Source organism: Molothrus ater, chromosome 5, assembly GCF_012460135.2.
Source record: "Molothrus ater isolate BHLD 08-10-18 breed brown headed cowbird chromosome 5, BPBGC_Mater_1.1, whole genome shotgun sequence".
In the NCBI taxonomy this organism is placed as follows: Eukaryota; Metazoa; Chordata; class Aves; order Passeriformes; family Icteridae; genus Molothrus; species Molothrus ater.
This window is the reverse complement of record NC_050482.2, coordinates 52,164,775-52,190,314: the sequence shown is the minus strand read 5'-3', so window position 1 is coordinate 52,190,314 and position 25,540 is coordinate 52,164,775. Positions and strand designations below refer to the sequence as shown.

Sequence of the window (25,540 nt, the reverse complement as noted above, 5' to 3'; positions counted from 1 at the left end):
CCTCTGAGCCCGAGAGTCAGGATGGTCTTGCTACTAAGTAAACTCATATACTCAGTTAATATCTGCCCTTTGTTCTTCTACCCACTATGCAGCATGAGGCAAACACAAATACTTCTCCTCTAAACTTTTCAAAAAGTTCATTTAAGAAGCATGAAGTCAACCCTGATAAAGTGCAGTGTTGAACTCTGCGAATAATTACTTTGAAGTTTGTTATTTCTCATTCAGAATTCTGGATGCAAATGCTGTGTATATACTTTAAATTTATCTCCTTTCTACTAAATGCCATATGCTATTGATTGGAGCCATAAACATAATAATTGGTCTAAACAGAACTGAACAGGCCATTGGGATTCCCTTACAAATGCAATTGCAGATTTTTTTCCCACTGAATTAAGAAAAGCCAAACATTTGATCAATAATTTAAGAGGCCATTTTGTGCCTGAATATGTTCATGATGGAAGGATTTCTGGTAGAATTTAGGAAAGCTGACATTGGTTAAAATAGATATGCATTAGAAAGGTATCCAGTAGAAAACCTGGCCTTCTATATAAAAGGAGAAGAATAGGATGTCATAATAGCACAATACTGAAAAAGGCTGTTTGCTTTCTGGTCATGATTTCCACTGTTCAAATGAATTTCTAAACCTTTAATGAAGTCAGCAAGGATGCTGAAAGATGACCTGAAGAAGACTTCTGGAACCAAAGTGCTAGGTCCTGACTGCAAATCCAGGTACCTAAGCAAGGTAAATGCCTATTTGATTACAGATCACCATCATCATCTCCAAAAAGATTCTTTTCTACATCTGCAAGGCTCTGCAAAATGGCCCAGAAAAAGGCAAGATGAGGTAGAGAGCTATATATTTAGTTTTAATTTCTCTGGTTTTTCACTGTTTTTCTGTTTTTCTCAGGATGACCCTCTTCTCCTTTGGTGCAAATGTGCATAAGATGGAGTATAATATGAAGAATGCAAGGTGCTGAGAGAGAAGAGTGGTAATTGCCAGTCAAGCATGGCAGATAGACATTACTGACACAGAAACTGTATGGAATAACATTGTTCCTGAACAGAGAGACAGTGACAGAAATAGCAAATGGGAAGCAAAATCCAAATGTAATAAAACTTTCGGCATCCTTCTTGTATGTGGGCTTTAAAAAATGTGCGTATGCCCCACTTCAATGAAAAGCTACATTAAATATGTCACAACCTTCAGCTTTCCAGCACACATTTAAAGGATGGAACTGAATGAACATGGTGAAAATACAGAGTGCTTGACACAGAAGCCATTAAGGTAGGTTTTTCTTAGTTTCTGAAAATATGAAGTGTGTGAGAAAAAAGGAAAATTAACACTTGAACCTCCACAGTCCACCTGGAAAGCACTGCAAAAGTTTTAGGTGTATTATTAATAAAATTGTTCTAAGCTAGATCATGAGTAGACAAAATCAAATGAATGAGATAAAGATTTGTCCAGATAGTCTGAACTCTGCATTTATAGAAAACTGGACAGAGAAGGTTGAGGATCAATGCAATCATCTCTAAAACAGCTGGAAATCTTGACAGAGTAACTGGAAAGAGAACAAAAGAGAAAGCTTTAGCTGTAGCTTTCAGTCTTTGCCAAACATACCCAAAACTTGATTCTTAACGTAATGTAGTCCTGGTTACTGCTTAGAGATAAATAACACAGGAGAAAAGCAATAATAAAATCATGGACTCATAGAATAGTTGCATTTGGAAGGGACCATCAAAGGTCACCTAGTCCAATGCCCCTGCAATGACCAGGAATATCTTCAACTGGACCAGGTTTCTCAGAGCCCCACCCAACCTGACCTTGAATGTTTCCAGGGTGGGGTATCCATCCCTCTCTCTGGGCAACCTGTTTTAGTTCAGCTCCACTAAAACTTTGAGCTTCTGGATTCAGAAATTATCAAATTCAAAGCCAGCAAATCACTTCCTGTGGCCCTGAGTGTGGAGCTACATGGTCTGACCAAAGCCATTAGTTCTTGAAGGTTTTCTGGGTTGCTACCTGTCACCTTTCACAGCGTTGTACTATGGACTGGTGATAGTGAGATTTAAAAACCCTGGTATGGACTAAGATGTGGAATCCAGTGGGATGAGGATTTCATACACACTGTCTGCATGGCGTTTACAAGCCTGACAAGTGCTGAGCTTTCTTGAGCAAGTTTTGGTAGTGGGTGTCAGAAATGACCTTGCCAAATAAACACACATCTTTGTGGTGACTGCTTCATGCAGATGCATTCCAGCAATGAGAATCTCACTGCCTGATTCCCCAAGGTATTTAAGTGCCTTATTCCCATTGATGTCAATGGGAATCAGGTACTTATGAGAGGACAGGGCTCTCCCTTCCTCCTGTTGTGTAAGATGGAAAAAGACGGAAAGGATCTGGCAATGATGGCTTCAAAATGATTTCCTGAGACCTGTATCTGTAAAACTACTGAAGGTCTTCCTGAGGCTCTGGTCTGTGATAGAGCAGATCTGTGGCTGCCCTTGCGTTCCCAGATAGAGATCATGAGACACAGGGAAGAGCTTTAGCACACAGTGGGCCACCCCTATTCCCTGACACTCAGGCTGGCAAACCCCCTTTCATGTGAGCTTCAAGATACTTGTCAGGAAGTGTGTTCAGATTCCTGAGGTCTGGAAGGTCAAAGCCATTCAGTGCAGGTGAGAACCAGGCTGCAGTGTGACAGGGGCTTATCTCTGAATGGGCAACCAGGTGCAGCTCTTGGCTGCAAAGTCTGATTTTTGAATCTAAACTATTCAATATTTGAAATATGTCTGTACCCCAATACCTAGCACAATTCTGGCACTGATTAACCTTTCCACTTGATTTTGGATGTTTATATCCCTGCAGGGTGTCACTTTTATGATTATTTTCCTGTGCAAGCCTTTTCCCCTTTCACCAATAAGTCTCTCACCATGCCAAGCCCTTGGGCTGCCTGTGAGTGTTGGACAGTTAAAATCCCTGTCAGTCTCCTGCCTTCTAGCCTTCGCTTTGGAGTGTCACAACAGCCAAGCAACAGCTCCTGTGATTTAAGCTTTATCTCTTGCTTAAAATTCACATGGGCTAAACCTAGCCACAATGAAAGGTTTTGTCTTCAAATATATTAAAATATTTAAAGCCACCATTGCTGCTAAACTTCTCAAATTTCTGGAATATGAAATTCCAGTTGAATGAAATGATTTAAATAGACTGTGCTTTGGGAATGTGGCCCATAAGCTTTTAAAGAATTAGAAATCACTACAAAGCCATGGGCTCTCACAGGGGTGCACACACACACATCAACTCACACACATGCTCAACCAAGCCTATGCTACCAAGGGAAAGGAAAATTTGAAAAAGCTTTAAAAGCTTGTTCTTGGTGCTGGTATGGAAGGAAAACCAGGAAGCCTGTGGCCGAGTTTAAAATTTGTTGTAAAACCTGCCTCTGATTCCTGCAAGAGGCCCAATGCACATCACCATCCACTGCTCAGCTACTCTCTTATGAGCTGAAAACCAAGTACTCTAAAGCCAGGAGGAAGCAGGAGGCTACAAGGATTATTTACCTTAACTAGACTTTCTAATTTCCATAATTTCTGCTGCTTAGAGAACCGACCCCTGACTCTTTTTCTTTACCAGGATTCAGAGTCATTATCTCTGCAATTAAAGCAGTTACAGAGGTACATTTGGAATGCAGGTTCCTTTGAATTATTGCTAATAGAAATATTGAGGAGCTCCGTTAGCTTTGATCTCTTATCACATTGTGCACAGAGCTCATTCTTGTCTCTTTCTCCCTCCCTCTCCCTCTCCAAGCATGGCTGCTCCCAGCATCTCTGTGTGTAATCAGACATGTCACACCTCCACAGAGGTAAATTTGGTTTATGTAAAAAGGAAAATTAAATTAAAACTGGTGAGGAATTAATTGTAACTGCCTTGGATTAATCTATCATATTAGACTATTGTTGGCACATCAGGGCAAAATATCAGCTAACCCAGTTTTTGGAGTGTTAGGGGGAGGGAGCACATTCATCTGCAGCTAAAGAGGCAGCAGTAACTGCTTGGAGAGATGTTATTTACTTTTACAAAGTTGTTATTCTTTTGAAATAGTGAAATATGTAGCATCAGCTATATCCTTTTAACAGCAAAATCTGTCTTTTCACTTATGGAAGGACACACCACATTTCGTCTATGTCAGCAAGAGGACTTTATCAATTGCATACCTGACAAACCCATGTGAACTTAGACAAAGTGGTAAACATGTCTAAGCCAAGGAGTTAACTATCTCCACTAAAAGCAAAAAACACCAAATCATAGGTTATAATAAATAGGCATTAGAGAAATAATGTTCTATCAAAGTAGTTTGAAGGAAAAACCCTGTTATTTCTGACAACACAGTTGCTGCAAAAGAAAAATATTTTATCCTCATAAAGGCATCTTCTTTCTATGCCATAGTCAGGGTCTTTATGACATGCTTTTTAATGACAGATGAAAAATTGTCACTTAATGTCACCTGGATTTAATGGGGAAATGTAACAACTCAAGGGAAACTTAAATTCACAACTAGATATCAAAATATTTGTTGAAGTAATGAGAAAATGAAGTCAATATACAGTTCTTAGGGTGGAAATTCTTAAAAGTTAAGATCAGCCCTACTGCTTTAATTTGAACATCATCTGTTCAATGTATCCCAGTTTTGAAACTCAGAATCCTGACAGGAAGAAAGTCATATTCACTTGGTTAAACATATTTTCCAGAGTCTAATCCCTTTGACCTAGTTTGTGTGGTCTTAAATAAGTCACCTTTCCAGGTATCAATTTCCACACCTGAAAAGCAGGTTTGATGTGCTTGCAGTGACACCACAAGTATGAATTCACTGCCGTGTCCCTGGCTCACTCCAGATATCATTGCCACATAAATACAGAGCTCTGCCTGAAATACTGGTGCTACTCTGGAAATGACAACACAAGCCACTTTCTCAAGTCACTTGTATCCATAAGCACCTGGATGAGAGCGGGGATTTTAGGGTAGTGGTAACAGCCCTGTACTCAGTGACCAGCTGCTGAGCAATGATTTGGAAGGACTGTCTCAATTACAGCTGAAGCACAGCCTTCATCACCTCCAAGTGACAGAATTACCAGAGCATGGTGAGTGGCAGAATATCAGCACAGCACTTTTCTATTATTAGTGAGGATATATTAGAATAAAGCTGCCTTTATTCATGACAGACAATAGGCAGACACTTGTTCTAGGGAGAGGATGAGTCTCTTTTTTTTTTTTCACATAGGAAAATGACACTTTAGCTGCAGCCTTTAGTGTGGAAACAATAGTCTACAGCAATGAGAAATAAGAAAATGATTCTCTGGAATGGCTTCAAAATTCTCTGCAGCCCAAGTGAAATCGTTATATAAAGCTTGGGAAAGCAAGAAAGGAAGAGGCCACTGGAAAGAGAGAACATAATTTAATGCCATTTAGAGCAAACATAAGAGGTCATGTTGTAGATACTCACTCATGTAGTCCCAGCTACTGATAATCTATAGCTCTCTAATAGTTGGGTGTGGAGGTAACCACACAGCCCACCTTTGGAAAGTTAATTCTGTGTGTGTATATTGGTGGGATTAGAAGTTTTGGACTAGTTGTAAAAAGATGTTTAGAAATGTATAGGTGTACAAAGCTCTAGGGTGTAAGAGTTTGGTCTTATGGTTTATCAGCTGGTTTATTGCTGACATTATGCCCCAAATGTTTATTTTGCTGACCGACATTTAAGTACCTGTCATTAATAAATCAACAAAGCACTTTCATCCTGATCTGTCTTAACAATTCAAACTGTGCAATTCTTCCCTGCTACAACAGATGTCTTGTGATTGGGGCATTTATTACAGACAAAAATTATTATCTGTGTAGATAAATAAGGATTAGTTCTTGCAACAAGAGAATTTTTGTCTTTGGAGAAAATCGGTCAATTAAATCTGAATAAACTGAACCACACCAAAAGAATGGAATGAGCCTGTTAATAAAGTCTAGATGTACATTGATGTAGTTATCTAAATTTAAAAGAATATTATAAACTTTCTTTGAATCTGACTGAGCTAAACTTGAATGTGACTGTGACAAATTAACTTTGGATACAGTCCCAGAAAAGAGTCAAAATTGAATTAGGGTCTCATACCTGATTAAAATGGATTTAATGTCACCCTTGAAAAGAAGATAAAAAAAGCTGGCCTCTGTGGTTGGCAGAAAGAGCTGAGGATACTTACCCATCTATGGGCCTCGGTAACCTCAAACTAAACTTCATATTTTCAAAAGAATGCAGACCAATAGAGTTAGCGAGTGCTCCCCTTTAAAATACCAGCTGTGTTATATTCTTGGTACTCTGCCACATCAGGTCACACGAGATGTTGATCTTGGCCAAGAGGAATAAGTAGAAAGAATGGCTGAAATTAGAAGGGGCTAATGACACAAGTCATTTTGAGATCAGTTCAGATCAGCTGAGGGGACTGGATCAGCATTTTTTGACCAGAGGCAATCAGGATATCTGCTAGAAGAAGGTAATTAGACATCCTAGAATCATGAGTTGCCCAGCTGGAAGCTAATGAGTTATGGAACCCAAATGAAGGAGAAATAGAGCCTAATTAGGCTAAATAGGAATTCCTGGAGGAGCAGGGAAATGTCAAGGAGTAGACAGAAAAACTTCTTCCTGTGCTTTTCAACCAATTTTTAAAAGAAAAATAATTGGGGTTTTTTTTAGCATAATTGTTTCTGCTTTTATTGCAAAATTGAAATCACCTTCTCTTTCTGTTTCCCTCAGCTTCTCTGTCCAAGTCAGTGCTCTCTTCTTAATACAGAAGGTTTGGCAGTAGTTTTCCAGGTGGAGAACACACTCTCTTACCATGAAGGTTTGCTGCACAGGGTATGGACACAGGAAGGAGATCATTGCTGGCAGTATCAGCAAGGAGTGGCTCTCCTTGAGCACACAAATCTGAACTTTATTATCCCTGAAGGGGTCCCATACTAAACAATGAAAGACATCCTACTCGGAACAAGAATTCTGCCTCCACACTTATAGTGTCTTGGACTCCTACCACACCTGCTCCATCATTATTCACTGTATACATCTAGAAACTTGGAGGAATTTTGATCCAAATGGCTTTAAAAGGAGATCCAGAGGTCCAAATAAATCTTCCAGATGCATATTGAGTTTTGGATTTGGATCAAATTTACCTCCAGTCCATGTATATACTTAAATAAAGAAGCCTAAAGCAGAAGCTGCAGTCTTTGGGAATATACCCACCTCTTCTCAAGCAACAGCTTTTAGGCAGACAGTGTCATCAATTCATGCACAATGGTTACATGGGCTATGCATGGGAGGAAAGAGGGGAGCTGAGAAGCCTCTTACAATGCCTCCAGAGATGCTTTCAGCTGTGTTGTTGTGATGTATCAGGCTGAAAGAAGGTTGAGAGACAATGGAAAGAGAGTAGCAGCTGTGTCACAGACAACACTTGTATTCAAGGATGCTGAGATTTTCAAACTGGTTGCTTAAAGTGAAAAATGTATATATAAGTGGCCTTGATTCACTTCTTCATTAACAGATGTTCTCTCCTATGTGATCTATTTACTTTGTTAGAGTGACTGGAATTAAGAGCTAAAATTTAGTCACTGGCTTTTGAAAGGTGTAGATTTTCCCTGTAGGACAGGATGGCAGAGCAAATGAGGGTATCTGGTATTCTGTGTGTTATAGCCTCTCTCACTGAGGCAGAATCAGGGAACAACCTAGGTCAGAAGCGACTCTTGGATACTGCCTGATACAAGACCCTGCTGAAGGAAGAACTAGTGTCCAAAGTAGAGCAAGCTGGATCAAACACAAGCCATAAAGGGGTGGCTTTCCCTTCCCCACAGACACACATGCATTTCATGCGGGCACAGTGCAGTGCCATGGCTGCTGCCCTGATTTGCAAGGATTGGAAGAGAGCTTGACTTTTTCAGTGAAACTTGGTGAACAGCACAAATGGCAAAATGACAAAGCTTGCATACGAGAGAAGACAAATCCTTTCTCAGAGCTGACCTTGCTAAAAACACAGACATAAGACAGCCCAAACTGTGAGAAATTTCACGTTGCATATACACCTCCAGATGATTCTTTAGACATTTGTGACAACAAAGAAAAAAAATCAAACAAGCTGCCAAGAAAGTATTTTGAAATCCACAATGCTCTTCGGGAATGATGAGGGAGGAAAAGACAAGAGACAAAACTGAGATCATAATTCCCTAACAGGTAAAGCCCATACTGGCAGCCACTACCTTCCTCCAAAAGGTTACAGCCAAACTAGATAAGACCAACCAATCCTGGACTGCCCTTTCAGTGTTTCCTCCCACCAAGAGGAAATATTTAGCCAGGCTACCCTCATGACTACCCTTTCACAGATATTTTGGCATTTCTGCTTTCTGTTCCACAGGTTCAAAGCTGGAGGAGAAGTGATTGCATCTCTTGGATCTACCCATGTACAGACTCCCATTGAATAAAGGAAGAAAGGAGTGTTTCTATTTTCCATTCTACAGTGGGCAGATGGCAACCAAAGGAAACTCCACAGCTTTTAGCAGACTTGGGTACTCAGCCTATCCTCCTGGATTAGCAGCACAGTGACTTAAATTCAGGGTCAGTCGTGTTATCTTCTTGGTGAGATAGTGTTAAGACAGTGGATACTTGCATCACTGAACTTGTGGGGAAGACCTGCAGTAAATATTAGACATATGTAAGAGTGTTCTGTTAGACAGTTTAGGAAGAGTGATAAGAATCTCCTACTGGAGCCAGGAACGAGATTTGCTCTGCTCTGTGAATATGTTAGCTCAAAAGGCTGTTCTTCCTTTTGGGCATGCTAGTGATGAAAGCATGAAAGTCATATGTAATTTCTTTCCTGGGGGGTGGTAAGGAGGAAGTGCAAAGCTCACTGCAGTCATCTTTGGGTAAGGAAGATACTCTTTTGTGGTTTTTCTTTGTTCTTCTTCCTTGAATTCCCCTGCTAATCTAATGTCTCTGTTTTCCCATGGTTGTTCAGTCTGTTCATCTTTCTTTGCCTTCCCTTCATGCATCTCAGTAATCCCATGAACCAAATTCAAACTCTTGACTGGCCAGATTGCCTCCTCAAGGCTCATGGGCTGAAGCCTATTTTGGTTGCTCCTCAGCCTAGCAAATTCATTCTCTCTTCTGCCTTCCCACGGGAAATATCATCAGTATTTCTTGGATGCCTCTACCCAGTGTGTGTACAAACCTGTCAACCCCCCTGACATGGCTCAGTCACAATGCCCCACTGGAGTTTCCAAACAGCAAGGAAGCCATCCATGAGCAGCTATGAGAAGAAATGTCAGCCTGGTAGTGGGCCGCTGGAAATCACACGTGGGAAGGAAAAAGTCAAAACTGAGCTCAGGGCTGGATTACTCTGTAGTCTGAACTGCAGAACTGTTCCCAAACTTATCCAGCTGGCACCAGCTGTCTCCTGTGGGAGCAATAACACTTCCATGTCTGCCTGGGCTTATATCTGGCCCATCACCAGTCTGCTAAGTGACTATTTGAACGCTGTTTGCTCCCTAGGAATCCCTGCCTTACATTACAGAGAGGTCCCTAGATGTCATTTGCCAGTTGGGAATTTTGCACAAACTGGGCTTCACCATTATGGATGAACCAGCGCTGAGACTGACTTAACATCAGTGATGCAGATAAATACCAACCTGCAACCTGCTTAATTACTTGGTCTAATCAGTCTGGGGCAAAGGAGACTGAGGGGAGACCTCACTGCACTTACAACTTCCTTGTGAGGGGGTGAGGAGGGGGCACACCCTGATCTTTTCTCTGTGGTGACCAGTGACAGGGCATAGCCTGAAATTGTATCAGGGGAGGTTTAGGTTGGATATTAGGAAAAGGTTCCTCACCTAGAGGGTGATTGGGCTCTGTAACAGCTCCCCAGGGAAGGGGTCACAGCACCAAGCCTGACAGAGTTCAAGAAGCCTTTGGACAATGCTCTTGGGCACATGGTGTGACTCTTGGGGATAGTGCTGTGCAGGGCCAGCAGTTGGACTCAATGATCTTTATGGCTCCTTTCCACCCCAGCATATTCAGTGATTCTGTGATATTGTAAATGGAAAGATGCACTTCCTTTGCAAAAAGCAAATGCTGATAGGCCAAATATGGACCTGAATAATTTTGGGAAAGCTCAGCTTTCTGCTATCAAATTTGCTGTATGTAGATGATTTTCTCTGTGTCTCACCATCATCAAATACAGACATGCCCATAACCAAACATTAATTTATTTTTGGTTACTCCTTTATCATACTTCATTTTTCCTGGATATGCCATAAAAAAAAAAAAAAAAAAAAAAAAAAAAAAGGAAAAGAAAAAGAGTGAAAATGCTGTAGAAAGACTGAGATAAAAAGGGAAGGAAGGGAAGCAATTACAGAAGGTGTGACATATTGGAGCCCATTTTCTCAATAAGAGAAGTTGATTTGGACCTATTTTTGTCAGGACAAAAGATAACAGCAAAGGAAACATGACCTACTAAATTTGAAATAAAACTCTGGCAATTTAATGTCAGTAGGAAGTCAAAACAATAACAGAAAGCAAATATGCGGGGATATCCCTAGCTTCATATTAAGTAAAAAAACCCCTGGAACTACACACATTTCATATGGCACTCTCTCTCCCTCTCATGGTATGCCTTTCTTTCTAATCAGAGAAATCCATAGACTGGCTGACATAAGGGATTCATTGCTTCTAGTGTGATGTCCCTGGAAGGACTGGAAGGACCAGGGACCAGAATAGCACCAGCTCAGCTGCCCAGGTTAACACACTGAGGTCGTATCCCAGGTTATGTTGGATCCAGCACCATCTTAACTGCACATAGGAGCTGCTGCTAGAGGTGCTCTGAGCAGCACCAGGACCTATTAGCATTGTGTGGGGCACACATCTTTTTCCGTGAACCCTGCAGAGTGCTGAAGTCATATTCTCCTCACCCAGCTGCAACCACATCTTCAGTACCCCTATTCCTCAGGATAAGGATAATGTGATTTTGCACAGCTTTTCTACCTTTTTCAATTAAAGATAGCAAATGCAACATCAAACATTTTCATTCCTACTGCTTTTTCCATCCTTTCTTTCCCTACTCTACTTTCCCCCTTTTCTTTCTTCCTCAGGTAAAGCCTGCTCTTTCATCTTCAGTGTCACAACAAGAATCCAAAGTAAAACTGCACTCAGTGAGCAATGGATGTACAGTCGACAGGGTCTGTAGGACAGAGCCTCACTTCTACATATACATATAAGCTTTATATCAAAGTTTTAAATGCAACCACATAGGTAAGCCAGTGAATCTGCTAAGCTGAAGATATGAGGATCCTTTCTTATTTCTTTTTTCTTAAGCATACAGACTTCCCACCAGAGTCATTATACAATTTCCCTGGGGTGGTCCTTCTAACAAAAATTCAGGAACAACCTCTACATATTTTGAAAAAGTCTCAGTGAAACTTTGAATTTTATGTTCTGCATGTTAAGGGATAAAGGTATTAATGTAAGTGATTTACGGATTTTGAACATTGAACATTGTTTTTCCATTCTCAATTGAAAAGATGAGCCTAATGCATGCAAAGAGCAGCAACATTTTCCCACTCAAGCTGTATGAATATTTAACTGTAAGAGGTTTCTTTTTGCCTAATCTGGAAAAGCGATAGGGGCGGGGGGGAATCTACAATGACTTGAGACTCCTGAGCACAATGATGCAGTGCATTCACTCACAGGATACTCTTCCTACCAACTGCTTGAAAATTATCCCTGGAGATGCCAACCTGGGTGCAGGTCTGGGGAGAGTCATTTGTGTGCTGAGCACAGAGAGACTGAGGTGTGAAGTGGCAGCTCTACAGTTATCCCAGAACTGCATTGAACACAAAGTGATATTGAACAGGTTATCTGCTGAAATTGCCAATACTCTATGAAAGTTTTAGTACTGCTCAGGATATCCTGACCACATTCACAGAAACAGTCTGTTCCTACCTGTGCTGGCCACTGGCTGGGAAGTGTGGAAATATGAGCCTAGCCACCTCTGCTGTTTTACAGAGTTTCTCTTCCTCTTTTCTAATTCCTGTAGCTACCTCTGTCATTTTCATCCTTCTCCTCAAGCCCTGCAAAAGGGCCCAAAGGCTTTGGAAGTATGTTCTGTTAGGTGGTGAAGAACACGACTCAAAATACAAAATGCATTGGAGAGAGTGTGGAGTTGGAAAGCTTCCCTCCCTGTCAGACCACAAGTAGCTGTTGTGAAAAAACTCTCAGACCCAGATTTTACTGCTGTTTGATGACACTGACAGCTAATGCTGATGACACAGGGGCTGGTTATCACTGGAAAACAAGGAGCGAGGCTACTGCTGTGGGCCAAACAATTAGCAGCTCAGAGGGCTCCAGGGAGTAAGCAAGCTTGCTAAAGTACCAGGGAGCCAGGAGTTGGTGGCAGTGGCACACACAGACAGCATGTGAAGCTTGCACAGTCCTTGATAGTCTGAAAGATGTAATCTTAGGCTTGGCATGTTCATTTTTTTAACCACACAAGCTACCTTTGATTTTCCCTGCGTTTTATACCAGCTGATCTGGTTCAGCTGTGACAGTTCATCTTAATTCAAATTACCAGAACTTCATTTGGTTTGGCCTCTAATTTAACATATTGTTCCCTATCTGATATTAAGTTGCTTATGCCATGCCAGTCTGGTGTCTCTTCTGTGTGCAGCACTGTTCCTGAAGCTCCTCAAGTTCAAGTGCCAGAGACAACTGTACTCCAGAGACCTTGTTAATAAATATCTGTCCCTTTGCTATTCTAATCTTCTCTCTCTGTCAAACAAAGTTGCTGATTGCACAAAACAATTTTGTGATTTGTTCTAGTGTTTAAAACTTTGGAATGAAACTTTTGATTCTGTAATTGAAAGGAGGAGATTACAGAGGATGATAGCTTGAAACTAATAAAGAAAATATTCTTGTCAAAACATACTTGAAATTTTCCTCTGCACCAAGACAAAAAATTCAATAATGATGATTTTATTTAACACTGAAATGGAAAATAGGGAAATAATAAAAATTTTGTTCCACTTGATTTCAAAGCACTCTTCAAGATTAAAACAAACAAAAATCAAAATTTGTTAAAAATGTGGAATTGAAACATTTCAATTTTACCCACCCTCCCCCTTATATATTTCTTTTATTCATTTTGGCTAAAAAACAACCTGGATTAGCAAAAAATGTAAGTAGTTTTCAAACTGCAATTTTAGTTATCAAATAATTATCCATTTGAGAAATGTGTATGGCTCAGGCTTGTAAAGAAAAGCTAAACAGGAGACACCAAATTCATGTTTATTTATGACAAAAATCTTTCCTTGGGATTCTTGGCTGCTGTGGTCAGTATGCTTCTCTGTGCCTTCTTTACTATTTTGCCTTTACTGGCTACTTCTGGATGAAAGAAAGAGGGAAGAATAAGCCTTTTAGTGAATTGGAGGCTCTTGTTGCACATTCTTTTTGTTTTGATGACCAAACTCTGTTCTCAGGATTCCTTGCTGCATCTGTTTCTCAGCCTATCAGTTTCTTTTATTTGCCTCGGCTTTAAAAACATTTGGTGTCTTTTTTAAAAGATAAAAACGAAATAAACCCTGGAGTATAAAAGAAAAACAGTGTTGGGAAGATAGGAATATTCAGTTTAAATGTTATGAGTTTAAGCATTTGATTAAAAACCATCAAAATCTCCCAAAGGAGATGGGACTGGGAAGTGGAATGCAAAAGCAATGGCTTCCACCCATGATGCCAGTGGGGAAAGAGGCAGGCTCAGATGGAAGGTGACAGAGAAGCAGTTGCCTGCCATTAACGTGTGAACGAGGCTTCTGCGGGCAGCACTGGTGCAGGATGGCTGTGGTGTCTGCAAGCAGTGCTGGGTGCTCTGCAGCAGGGATTTGGGAGCAGGCACTGTCTTGGTAGGGTTAAAGCCCACCTGAAGCAGAATGAGAGCCAGGAGACTGCAATACCGTCCTTGTTAGGCACAAGAGCACATCTTAATTATCCTTTTTTTGTGTGTGTGTCAGTGTACACAAGGATATAGGCAATGTTTTAATAGATCTGAAAAACATCTGCAGGTCAAGCTAAAACAAGGAGATTTGCCTTGGCCTCTGGACCACAGAAGGGTCCCTACCATACCTGACCAAAGGCCTGATGGTCCCAGCACTTTTTCACAGTAACAACTAGTGGGTGTTAAATAGATGGACCAGCAGTGATCATCACATCAGATTGGGCACAATCAAATCCTCGTAACTGGTTAAGGAGGTTTACATGCTGGATTAAACACAAAAGCTTTTTAATTTGTTGATCTGCTTGTGAAAATGACCTGAGAGAGATGTGTGGAGTTCTCCAGAGCAGGTGGAATATCTTCTTGGTACCAGCCTAACATTCAAATGACTAGACAGATCTAACGCTGGAGTGTTCAAGGCAGTTTGGGCACAGTAATTTAGGAGCTGAGCTGTTCCAGAATAATTTTCTTACAGAGCCATTCCCATTTAACAATTATAAGCTGGGAAGGGAGGCAGGAGGAGGAATTTACTCTCCATTTTGCATCTAAAATTATATCTCTGCCTTGTCTGGGTCAGGCAAGCAAGATGAAATATATATAAAACACACTGATAGAAGTTTGAGTTTCTAAAGCCCAGTTTGTGAGAACTTAAAAAACAAATATGGCCTTTTCAACCCATCTTGTGACAGAATTAAAATAAAGCTTTCCAGAGTGACTGTCAAAACAAGAAAAGACTGATTACCTGACAAAAAGTTAGTAGAAATTCATAACAGAATAAACTATGCAAGAACAAAATTATGCTGGGATGTAAATTGATATTTTAGTATAATGGTTGGTCTTCTTTGTAACACTGATTTGTCATCTGCTGTACCACGTATTTAAGAGCTTGCAAATCCTCCATGATCATGTAATCAAGATAGCACATTGATGGGCTTTTTTTTTCTCGACGACCAAAATGTTCAATTTTGATGTTGAATCAATTTTGATGTTAAACCAAAGCAGTGCTTTGGTATAGCTGCCAAACCTAAATCCAGAAGAATAGATAGAGCCCACGAGGGGTAATGGGCTCAGCTGCAGTGCTGGTGCAAAAAGGCTGACACTGACAACTGTTCTGCTGCTTAATTTTTTCCTATCAACAAAGGGGAGCTACCTTAGCTCTCCAACCCTCAGCATAATGCAGTGGGTACACAGGTTAATATTCATTACACATTCAAGGGACGTAGAGTATATCAAGCTCAGGTCTGGAAGCTTCTGGGAACAGTGTTTGTCTTTCTGTTGTGTGGCAGCACAACACACATCAGCAGCAGAACTCCTGGAACAGGGCTGGGTTGCTAGGCAGTGTGTCCATATAAATATTAAGTACTAATGATATATCAGCAACATATGTCTCTACACGTTTAGAATGCATTTGATTCAGCATGCTCTTAAGTGCTTTGCTGAACTGAAGCCATAACTGCTAAATGGTGAATTTGAACAGGAAAATGCCACAGGAGAATGGTCTGCAAAGAATAAAATCAAATTATTCTTGGGAATGATAAACAAGCATATATAAAATGAGCCACAAAACTAGTTGTTTTAATGCTGTGAGTGGAGTGCAGATAAAGGCTAGAAAGTTATAAACACTGATGCAGCTCTGCTAAATTCAGTGGATATGAATTTATTGTCAGTGAGGATTTGCTTAAATCTAGACTTCCTTTCCCACTGGTATAAATGATTCAAGACTCACAGGGCATCAGATACCCCATTGCTGAGAGCAGCAACAGAAATCCAACCCTTTCTGAGCTGAGTACAGAATGCAGAACTGTTAGGATGGGAATCTAAGAGTTTAACCAGGATGGTCAGGTATAACTAAGGGAAAGTCCAGAGAGTTGAGTCTGGCTGTATGTCTCATGGATAATTAAATATTGTGAGGAAAGTAAATCCCATTTTCACTTCTGTTTCCATTAAATGTTGCTCTGCCAAGGGGTGGGGATAGAATGGGGGATGCAGAGCTACTGCTCAGGATAAAAAAAGAAGGGAAGTAAAAGACAGCCCCAGACGAAATAGACAAGCAGCAGCAAAATCCTGACTGACATCTCTAGCAAAGACCTGTAGAAATTGCCTACACCAAATCAGTCTTTCAAATCCGTGAGTAGAAAAAATAAGTAATATTAAATGATAAATAGTAATTAATTCTTAATATGCATTTTAAACCAACTCTTCTTTCCATCTTTTTGTCTCTTCCATCTTTTTTTTCACCTTTTCATCAACACTGGAAACTCAAAGAGGGGTTGCTACTTCTGAAAATCAATCAGAATAGAAAGGAGATCTAATAGAAACAAAAAAGTCTCTTAACCCTTACCATCCCCACCTAGTCTTAGGCTTATTCATTGTTCCAGTCTGAAAATTATTTGCAAAATTTAAATGAAGCAAAATAAAAAAAAGATTATGGAGATGACTGAAGTCTCTTCAGGAACCAAAAAATAATCTCTAGAAAGTGGGGTTTTGACAGTGATTGAACCTGCAAAAATGAAAAAGCTGAAAGGCTCACAGGAAGTTGTTAACTAAATCCTAATAGCAGTATAAATCTCTATTTCAAGCTTAGTAGGAGGTCAGGAAAAAAAGTCAAATGCTTATTATTTTGATTAAATACATAGGAAAAAAAAGCCAAACATCTGATGTTTGTGCTTTTATTGGACCAGGACAAGAAGTGTCGTGAGAGCAGTGAATTCCTAAGCAGATTGCAATTAGCATCCAAGGAACTGCCTTTAGTGGGTTACCCTCCTTGCCCTGCAGCATGACCAGATGTGTTTAAGCACAGGTATGCTGTAGAATGCCTTGCATGAAACTGCTAACCATCTAAATGGGCAAAAGGCAAGGGAGGTAACACTGATAATGATAACTGTAAAAAGTCACAAAAGACATCTCCCAAGAATGTGACCAAAATTTCAAGATCTACTCCTTTAGGTCTGTTTCCCTGCCAACCTGCTTGCCTGTTGAAGCAAGTGGTAGGAGAACAGATATCAGGCTTACTTGTTCTTGGATCTCAGGCCCTAATGAGTAAGAAATAGCCAGAGTGGATGACACAGAGTTTTAGAACTGCATTGTAAAATCACATGTCAGGAAGGAATGGAAGTCAGTGAAATGTAGAATTTGTTCCTATGCCTTGAGTAGCAGTCATATTCTAAAATCAGGAAATAATTAGATATTGAGCAGCTTTTTAAAAGAATTTTGAAACTTATCTAAAATTAATTTATATTAATTTTACTTCATAGATAACAGTGCACTAGAACTCACAAGGCATTAGCTTTACATTTTTGTGGAAGGACACAAAACTGGTCCATTTTTGTAGCACTTCTGCAGAATTTATATTTTCCCTGGGGATTAGCAACAGAAAATAGACAATTTCTTCTAAGGTGGTTAGCAGAATTTTCTCTCAGATACACCGTATTATGAATTGTCAAACATTTATGCCACGAAGATATAATAATTATATTGTATTTTTATGAATCTTTTACTTTGACCCTACACAGAAGAAACTCCAAATTGGAGGTAGCAGCTGGGGCAGGGGTCATTCTCTGTTCCACACTGGAAGGCAATGGCAGTGCATGTTTTTCTCTCTCAAATTTCACCTTACATGCATCCTCAATTCAGTCTATCTGCTTTCTGCCATTTAGAGGGCTGTCCACAACCTTTGCTGATACTTCTATTTCTATGGAAACAGTCTTTCTTACTTATTCTGTGGCAAATTTCAAGCTGTCTTTTCACATATTTTTCTTTTTTCTTTTTTTCTTTTTTTTTTAATTTTAGGTCTCCTTTCCTTTGCCTTTTCTCTCAGCTTCTTCTGTACTTGCCTACCTTCATTTTCCTTCAAATCTATATGCCCTTTTATTTCCTACTCTTTGTGGCCTCTGAATAATCTGTGCTATAATTTTTCCTTCCACTCCTTTTTCTTTCCAGTCTCTTTCTATTCCATTTTGTCTTCACCCTTTCTATTGTTTCGTTGTACCCTCTTGTCTCTCAGATGTTTCACCTTTTTCTCCCTACATCATTCATTTGAAGATTTTTTTACTTTAACATGTCCCTTTCCCAACACATGCATGTGTCTATTCCTTAATTTCATCTTCCACATTTCTGTGAGGTCCCAGACATTAATTTCCCTCTGTCCTCAGCCTCACTGCCAGTTTTTGCAAAGGGGTGGAAAACCTTTCTAAATTCAGTTGTGGGTTAAAAAACTGTGAAGAATGTCCCACAGAGATCAGCAGAAGAATGTCCCACAGAGATTAATGAGCATAGTTTATGGAGGGACAGAGGTGCTATGGGCTTCTTGGGGATATCTCTGTAAATCCAGGAGTTAGTCTAGCAGGTGGGGCTGATGCTCAGTGCTGCAAACTAAAATTTTACATTAACAAAACTTAAGGATCCTGTGAGTCATGTTGTCATCCTTTCCATTTTGTCCACAGCAGTGGGTTAGTGACAGATATTGTAAACCTTAATATCTTCTCTGAACTCCAGAAAATTTTAGCCCAATCTGCCTCTTCACCTATTCTAATAAGTGACTTACTCTTCTTTCTAGTAAGGCACTTACAGAGCATTCCTGCAGTTGTTTTGAGACCCTCCCATAAACGACAGTCATTATCATTAGTTGATAATTAGAACCTAAATTGCGACCTACTCTTGCTGTAATTTCATCCTGCATCCCAGGGCATTGCAGGCTATTTTATGAATGATCATGGTATCATAGAATCATTAAGGTTGGAAAAGATCTTTTAGATCTTTCAGTCCAAAGATTAGCCAGTACTTCCAAGTCCACCACTAAACCATGTCCCTAAGCACCACATCTTTTGAATTCTTCCTGGGATGGTGATCATGTCACTTCACTGGGCAGCCCATTCCAACGTTTGGTCACCTTTTCAGTGAAGAATTTTTTACTGATATCCAATCTAATGATATTTCATTGTGTTCTTTTAGAGCATTCTTTGAGTATACCTACATTAGAGAAAAATTGAGACAGTTTAATATGCTTAATTTTCTAATTATTCAGTATTTTGGAGAGCTCTCTCCTATCTGTGCTATTGTTGGCAGGGATAGACAATTTTCTTCACAGTAGCTGGTACCAGTCTCTGCTTTAGTTTTGTGCTGGAAACAGTGTTGATAATTCAGGGATGTTTTAGTTACTGCTGAGCAGTGCTTACAAAGAGTCAAGGCCTTTTCTGCTTCATCCCACCAGTGAGGAGGAGGCTGAGGGTGCTCAAGGAGTTAGGAGGTGACACAGCCAGGACAGCTGACCCAAGGGATATTCTACAGCACACTGGCACCATGTTCAGCATATAAAGCTGAAGGAAAAAGGAAGAAGGGCATTTGGAGTGAGTGATTGTGTTTGTCTTCCTAAATCACTACTATGCATTCTGGACCCTTGCTTTCCTGGGGATGGCTGTACACCTTCCTGCCCATGGGAAGTGGTGAATGAATTTCTTGTTTTGCTTTCCTTGTGTGTGTGCAAGCCTTTTGCTTTACCTATTTAGCTGTCTTCATCTCAGCCCATGAGCTTTTTCATCTTTACTCTCCCACCATCCCACTGGGGAGGAATGAGCAACTGGCTGTGTGGGGCTGAGTTGCCAGCTGGAGTTAAACCACAGCATTATCACTTTCCTCCTCACCAAATTAATGGATCTAGCTCTCTTCTGTTTCATTCCTATTTGAAATACTCTGCTGTGATTCTAATAAGTTTCACTTCCCTTTCTCAAAATATTTTTTTTGTTTTTCTCGTGGTCTCTTTAATTGAATTGACCAAAAGTAAATGTAGTATTCAAAGAAAGGACATGCTGTAGAACCAGTTGTATACGATGGCATTTTATATAATTTTGTCTTTGCTATTCATGATCTCCTTTCCCATGCAACCAAACATCTTATTTGCTACTTCTTCATGCACAGCAGATGTCTTCACTGAATGATCTGTAATGATGCCTGGAACTATTTTCCTAAGAAATAACAGCTTATTCCGAATCCATCAGTATATATCAGTATTTTAAATGGTTCCTTCCAGTGCTGGTTACCTTGCACTTGTCTAAAATAAATCTGTTATTGTGTTGCAAATTTCTCTAGTTTGATCGATCTTAGAATTTCTCCCCTCATTTCCACTGAAAGATTTTATTCCTCTTGGCAATACTACAGCTTTCTTTGGTCACGCTCTGTTCCTATTATTTAATATTATTTAATATTTACACAGTGGGATTGATTCATCCCCTGATCAACACCTGATATACAAAGGCCTGTTTGGAGATGTTGTAAGAAGTAAACCCATCTTTTCTGCCACCCTAGAGAGTGAAGGAATGTCTGTAGCCACACAAAGAGAGTGCAGCTGCCTCAGGAAGTGTAATTATGGGGCAATTCTCTAATTAATCTCTTCTCTTAATTGAACTGCTCCTGCATTATCTTCATGAAATCCAGAGCAGCTCTGCCCTGGAGCAACTCTGCTCACCAGGAGCAGATGTCCCTCTGGGCTGAATGTGTGATGGAGCTGCAGTAACTGCAGCCTGGCTCTCTCTGTGCTGTGCCATTTCCTGAGAGTGTTGACAATCCAGGGCTTCTGATTTTCTTCTGATTTTGACCCCCAGCTGGACTTTTTAACAGCAATTGTCTTCTCATTTCCTCATGTGAAAATCAAAACAGGCCAACGAACTGTTGTAAGAGCTTCATCCCCAAGATAGTATTGATCCCATCCTCATACACTGGGCATCAATAACAGGACAAGCACATGCAGAGATGGGTTTTACCTGTGAGACCCTGTAGATAGCATAGCCATAAGGCAGCACAGTCCTGGCTGCCAGGGCCCATTCACAGCTCCAGCCAGGGAGCAGGACACTGGGGACAGTCCCAGGCATTTGGCATCAGCCAGGGATCAGGGATGGGCCATGGGCAAAGGTGGGCACTCAAATGGGATACAAAACTATGTTTGGGGCTAGATTCTGGTACAGTTGTAGCCTAAAAGCACTCAAAAAGCACCCACACAGGCAATAGGATTGTACATTGTTAAATGATGGAAAATAAAAAAATCCATTATTTTGTAACTAAGCAAGTTCTTGACACTGGGATTTTTTACAGGAGAATTATGGCATTGGGAAAGTCTTGATGTCGTATTACCTGGGACATTTAAAATTAAGCTGATCACAATGTCAGCACATGCACTGTGGGAAACACTCCAAAGACAGATAGGTAATGCAGTGGATAAAAGGGGTTTTCAATCTCTTATTATGATAAAATTATAGCTTGACTTATTCAGCAAGAAAAAGTTGCATAGATTCATTACATGCAATTTAAATCTTTCAGTTTTGTTACACATGCAAGGAACAAACTAAATCCCAACAGGATATCACCATACTGTGCCCGTGCCATCCAGGTAAGGATGTATGAACAGCATGTAGTCATGTTCATAATGAATAAGAAATGAAACCAAAGCCTGTCACTTTTGCTGCACTGGCCTTTCTGCCAGTGAGAATGACATATGCCATTATTACTTTAGACATTTTAACCAGTTTATCCACAAGAAAGAAAGGAAAAAAAAAAAAAAAGAACTCTTGATGAACTATTAATTACAAATGGGCTTAAAATACTAATTATCACTGGAAATATAGGGCATAACCTTGCCCTGGGACATAAAGCAAAAATCCTGTTGTCTTCAGAGTGACTTGCAAGTGTATATCCAAGGGCAATGATTAGACTATTATTATTTGCTCAAAGAAATAAGCCAGGTAATAATGAAGAAGGACATTCTTAGTGTTTCATCCATAACACTGCAACCTCAAGCCACATATTTCCAATTCAACCTGGAATCTTTTACAGCATGCAATTAGCCTGACAAAATACTGTTTCAAGTCTCATTCATTAAGAGATTCCTGAGGGTCTTGGTATTTTGCTTTAAAAAAACCCCACATTATTTCAGAAAGTACAAAGCAACTTTTCAACTGAGACTAGACCCTGAAAAATGAGAGAGAAGGGAGGGAGGGAGGAAGACAAAACAAATATGTGCATTGAAGTTTATAAAGTTGAAAAGACATCTTTGTTCATATTTGCATCTGTGAAATGCCCTCTTAAAGTCACACGTGAATTATACAGAGAAACTGGAAGGTTCTTATTTCTAGAATGATCTCTTGGGTTCATTTAGTAGGAGAAGCATCCCAGATCTACTTGAAGACTTTGAGAACAAAGAAATTTGTGGACTAGGAAATTTACTAAGATTTTGAAATACTAATGAATACAGATTCCGTAATGAATACAGAAACTTACTAAGATTTTGAAATACTAATGAAAAACAGGTATTGAGACTTGAGAAATGCAAAGCTTTTAAAATGTTTTCTAATCCCTGAATAAACAAGCCTAGCTCTTGGAATCTGGTATTGTATTTTCAGAAGTAAGACATCTTAAAGCATTTCGGATAATGACCTAAGTCCTGGTCATTTGGAAAACTGGGCCCTTTGAACCATCTTAAATGGGACACACATTGTGATTCTGCCTGTTAAAAATTTATTCTTGAATTCCTGGTGCTTGCTTGAAGTTTACACTGCTAAGAATACTGAAGACAGTGCAAATACATTAATTTTCAGCAACATCCTTTGCGGACAAGTGCTTATAAGGTATTTGCAAAAGATCAATTGGATACTTATAGTGTCATTGATTATTATTTAATAATTAATTAAATATTAGTATTTAATATTAATATTTAATTATTTAAATATAAATAAATTTATTATAGACAATTAAAAATAATTTATTTATAATATATGCATATTGATTTATTAATATTATTATAAATTTATATTATTATAAATAATAATATTAATTAGCAATTAATATTATTATTTATAATAATAGTCTCAATTTATTTGTTTGGAATAACTTTTTTGGTGTTCTGTCCAGATCTGCTGAACAAGAATGCCAGCAGACGCTGGCATGCTTTAACATCAGGCCCAGCGTTCCTGGCCTGAACTATAAAACTGCTCTTGTCTTCAAGGGATGAGGAGACTATTCCCACAGTACACAAAAATATCTCTGGCAACAATAGGAGCAGTCACTCCTTTGCGCATCTGCAAGATAAAATGTTCTTCTGTAAAATAGCAGGTAATGGTAATGCAGCTTTTGACCTTCAGCAGGGAAACTCTCATTGCTGAGTCTTGATCTTGGGTCTACATCCTCTATTTCCTTTGAGAATGCCTAGGTAGTTACTGGAAGCTATCACCCCAATAACTGCTTTTAATATGAAACAGCTGAACTCCTGCTAATAGCTCTGCCCTGCTGCAGTTCCCTCACATATGGTTTTTCCTATGCAGAATTACTATCAGCAAGAAATCTGGCCTCATTGTCTCAGGTAGATTGCAGTTGCCTGTTCAGCTTTCATTGCCATCTTTCGATCTAATTTTTTTTTTTAACCCGTTATCTCATGTTCTGTTGTATTCAAAAGATTCTAATAGCTGTTGCAGGAAAGCCACAATGGAATATTAGGTAATCACTCATTACATTTTATGAAACATGTCTAAATTACTACCAAATATTTCTCTACTATGCAACCTACTTGGATTCTAGTACTGTGAGGATTTGCTTACATGCTAATTAATGCCTGGTGGTTTGAAGTTTTGAAGTTTCTCAAAAAAAAAACCAAACCCCCCCCCCCAAACCCCCCAACAAAAACAAACAAAAAACCCAAACAAACAAACAACAACAAAATAACCCAAATCAAGCCTATCTTAAGTATTTCCAGAAGGGCTCCAAGAAACAGAGGAACTTCAAATCACAGAGAAACTTATTAATCTTTTTTTTTCTCTTCTTTAACATTAAAAGACCTGGTTCCTGAGGGATCAGTAAAGTACTTGCTTAACTCTGTTTAAGTTGCTGTCAGACCTGTCCTTAGCATATGAAGTAAAGTTAGAGACAGCTGTGGTGTCAGTATCAACCAATGGTACAGAGTAGCAAAATAAAAATATAAATAAAATAATTTTTTTAAAAGTATCCTATAGACTACAGAAAAAAACCAGTAATTTCCTAAATACCTCTGAAGTCTGAACTTGACAAGAAAATATATCACACAGGTCTTTGTTGAATGTGGAAAAAGACAGCCTTCACATGAAAATATCATGCAGCATCTTCCCATCTTTCTGTCCTCAGCTATGAATGTTATATTGTTATAGATGACCAGATCTTACTTCATTTATTAGAGAGCTGCATAGTAGATGCCATTTGCAGAATGTGTAAGTCTTAATAATCCTTTAAACCCTAAGGAAGATTCTAAATCTTCTGGACTTCACTATCCTCGACTTATACAAGAATCTGTTATGTCTGAAAAGCCAGAATCCCAGCTTCACCAGCTCTGGATTTTGCCTGTGAAACCTCATGGCTCAGACTGAGATATATTGACAGAACACAAAAATCAAAGAGTAATATGCCCATTATCAGCTTTTCAGCAAAATTAATCTTTCTAATTTTGTTCTCTTTTTGCAGTAATGCTTTGGAAAAGTCACAGACTCTCCTTCCCCTTCTGACTTTAAATGTTTGTTTTTGACCAACAAAACTCTACCTCTCTTTTTGTGAGTTTTTCAAGGCAGACCTGTCACATACACAGGTCACAATGAATGATGAAAATTGATGCATAGACACCATATGGAAAATCTTCAATAGGCACTAGAATTGCATGACACTTCAAACACTGTTCTCTGAATAATCTTATCCTGCTTCCTGGCTGAAGGTGTTTCTGAGACATCAGGCAAGCGAGAGCATAAGTATAGTGAGGGATTCCAAGTCTAAAGAGTATTTTGAATCTTAAAACCATTTAACTGTCTGAAGCTATTTCATCTCCCCACAACCTTGTGAATTTTGCAATTTCTTGATTTCCCCCAATTTTAGTGAGCTAAGAGATAATGAATAGGAAAGTTTTCCCTCAGGCTGCTGCTGGGGTTATGTTTTCACACCCCCCATTCCTGATGAAGTGCTCATGAAGCTTATCATGAGCCATTGCAGTTTACAGCTTGATTTTGCTCTGCAATAAAATGTCAGGCTTAAGGCTGTGCCTATAAATGGCAGGAGAAGTTCAGCTGTCCACTCTGCCAAGCCAGAGCAGGAACCTTGGCAGCCCCTCAAGTGTTACAAACACAGTTTCTCATCATTTTGTTTTCTGTAGCAAAGCTGGAAAAGATAATGTCAGGGTACCCCAAAGGCTTCAAGAACCAAAAATGACTCAAAAGGTGTAAAGTGCATATCAGGATTTATGAGATTATCATGCCATTTTAGTTTGTATTTTTTTGATTTGTGGGACTGGCAGCTCGAGTTAGACACAGTTTGCACATGAGACTCAGACTGACTGATTTCACAGACACAGGAGAATCCAGTGTTTCTGGGGTTTGGTTGTATATACCTGGCAGGATTCTGCACAGACAGAGTCACTGTTTTCTTTGGGCAGGTGAGGACCCCTAACTAAGCCTTGTTGTTTTTCTGGGGCTGGGCTTACAAGCTGGTT

General features: G+C 39.5%; 1 long non-coding RNA gene across 2 annotated transcripts in view; it reads left to right on the top strand.

Annotated features, from left to right (window-relative positions):
* Positions 1-927: 927 nt before the first annotated feature.
* LOC118697894 (uncharacterized) overlaps positions 928-25,540 on the top strand; it is a 143,104-nt gene continuing 118,491 nt past the window's right edge. For both annotated transcript variants that reach the window (XR_008508405.1, XR_004981816.1), the window contains exons 1-2: positions 928-1,285; positions 8,440-8,639. This is a non-coding gene — a long non-coding RNA (uncharacterized LOC118697894). The remainder of the gene's footprint in view (positions 1,286-8,439; positions 8,640-25,540) is intronic.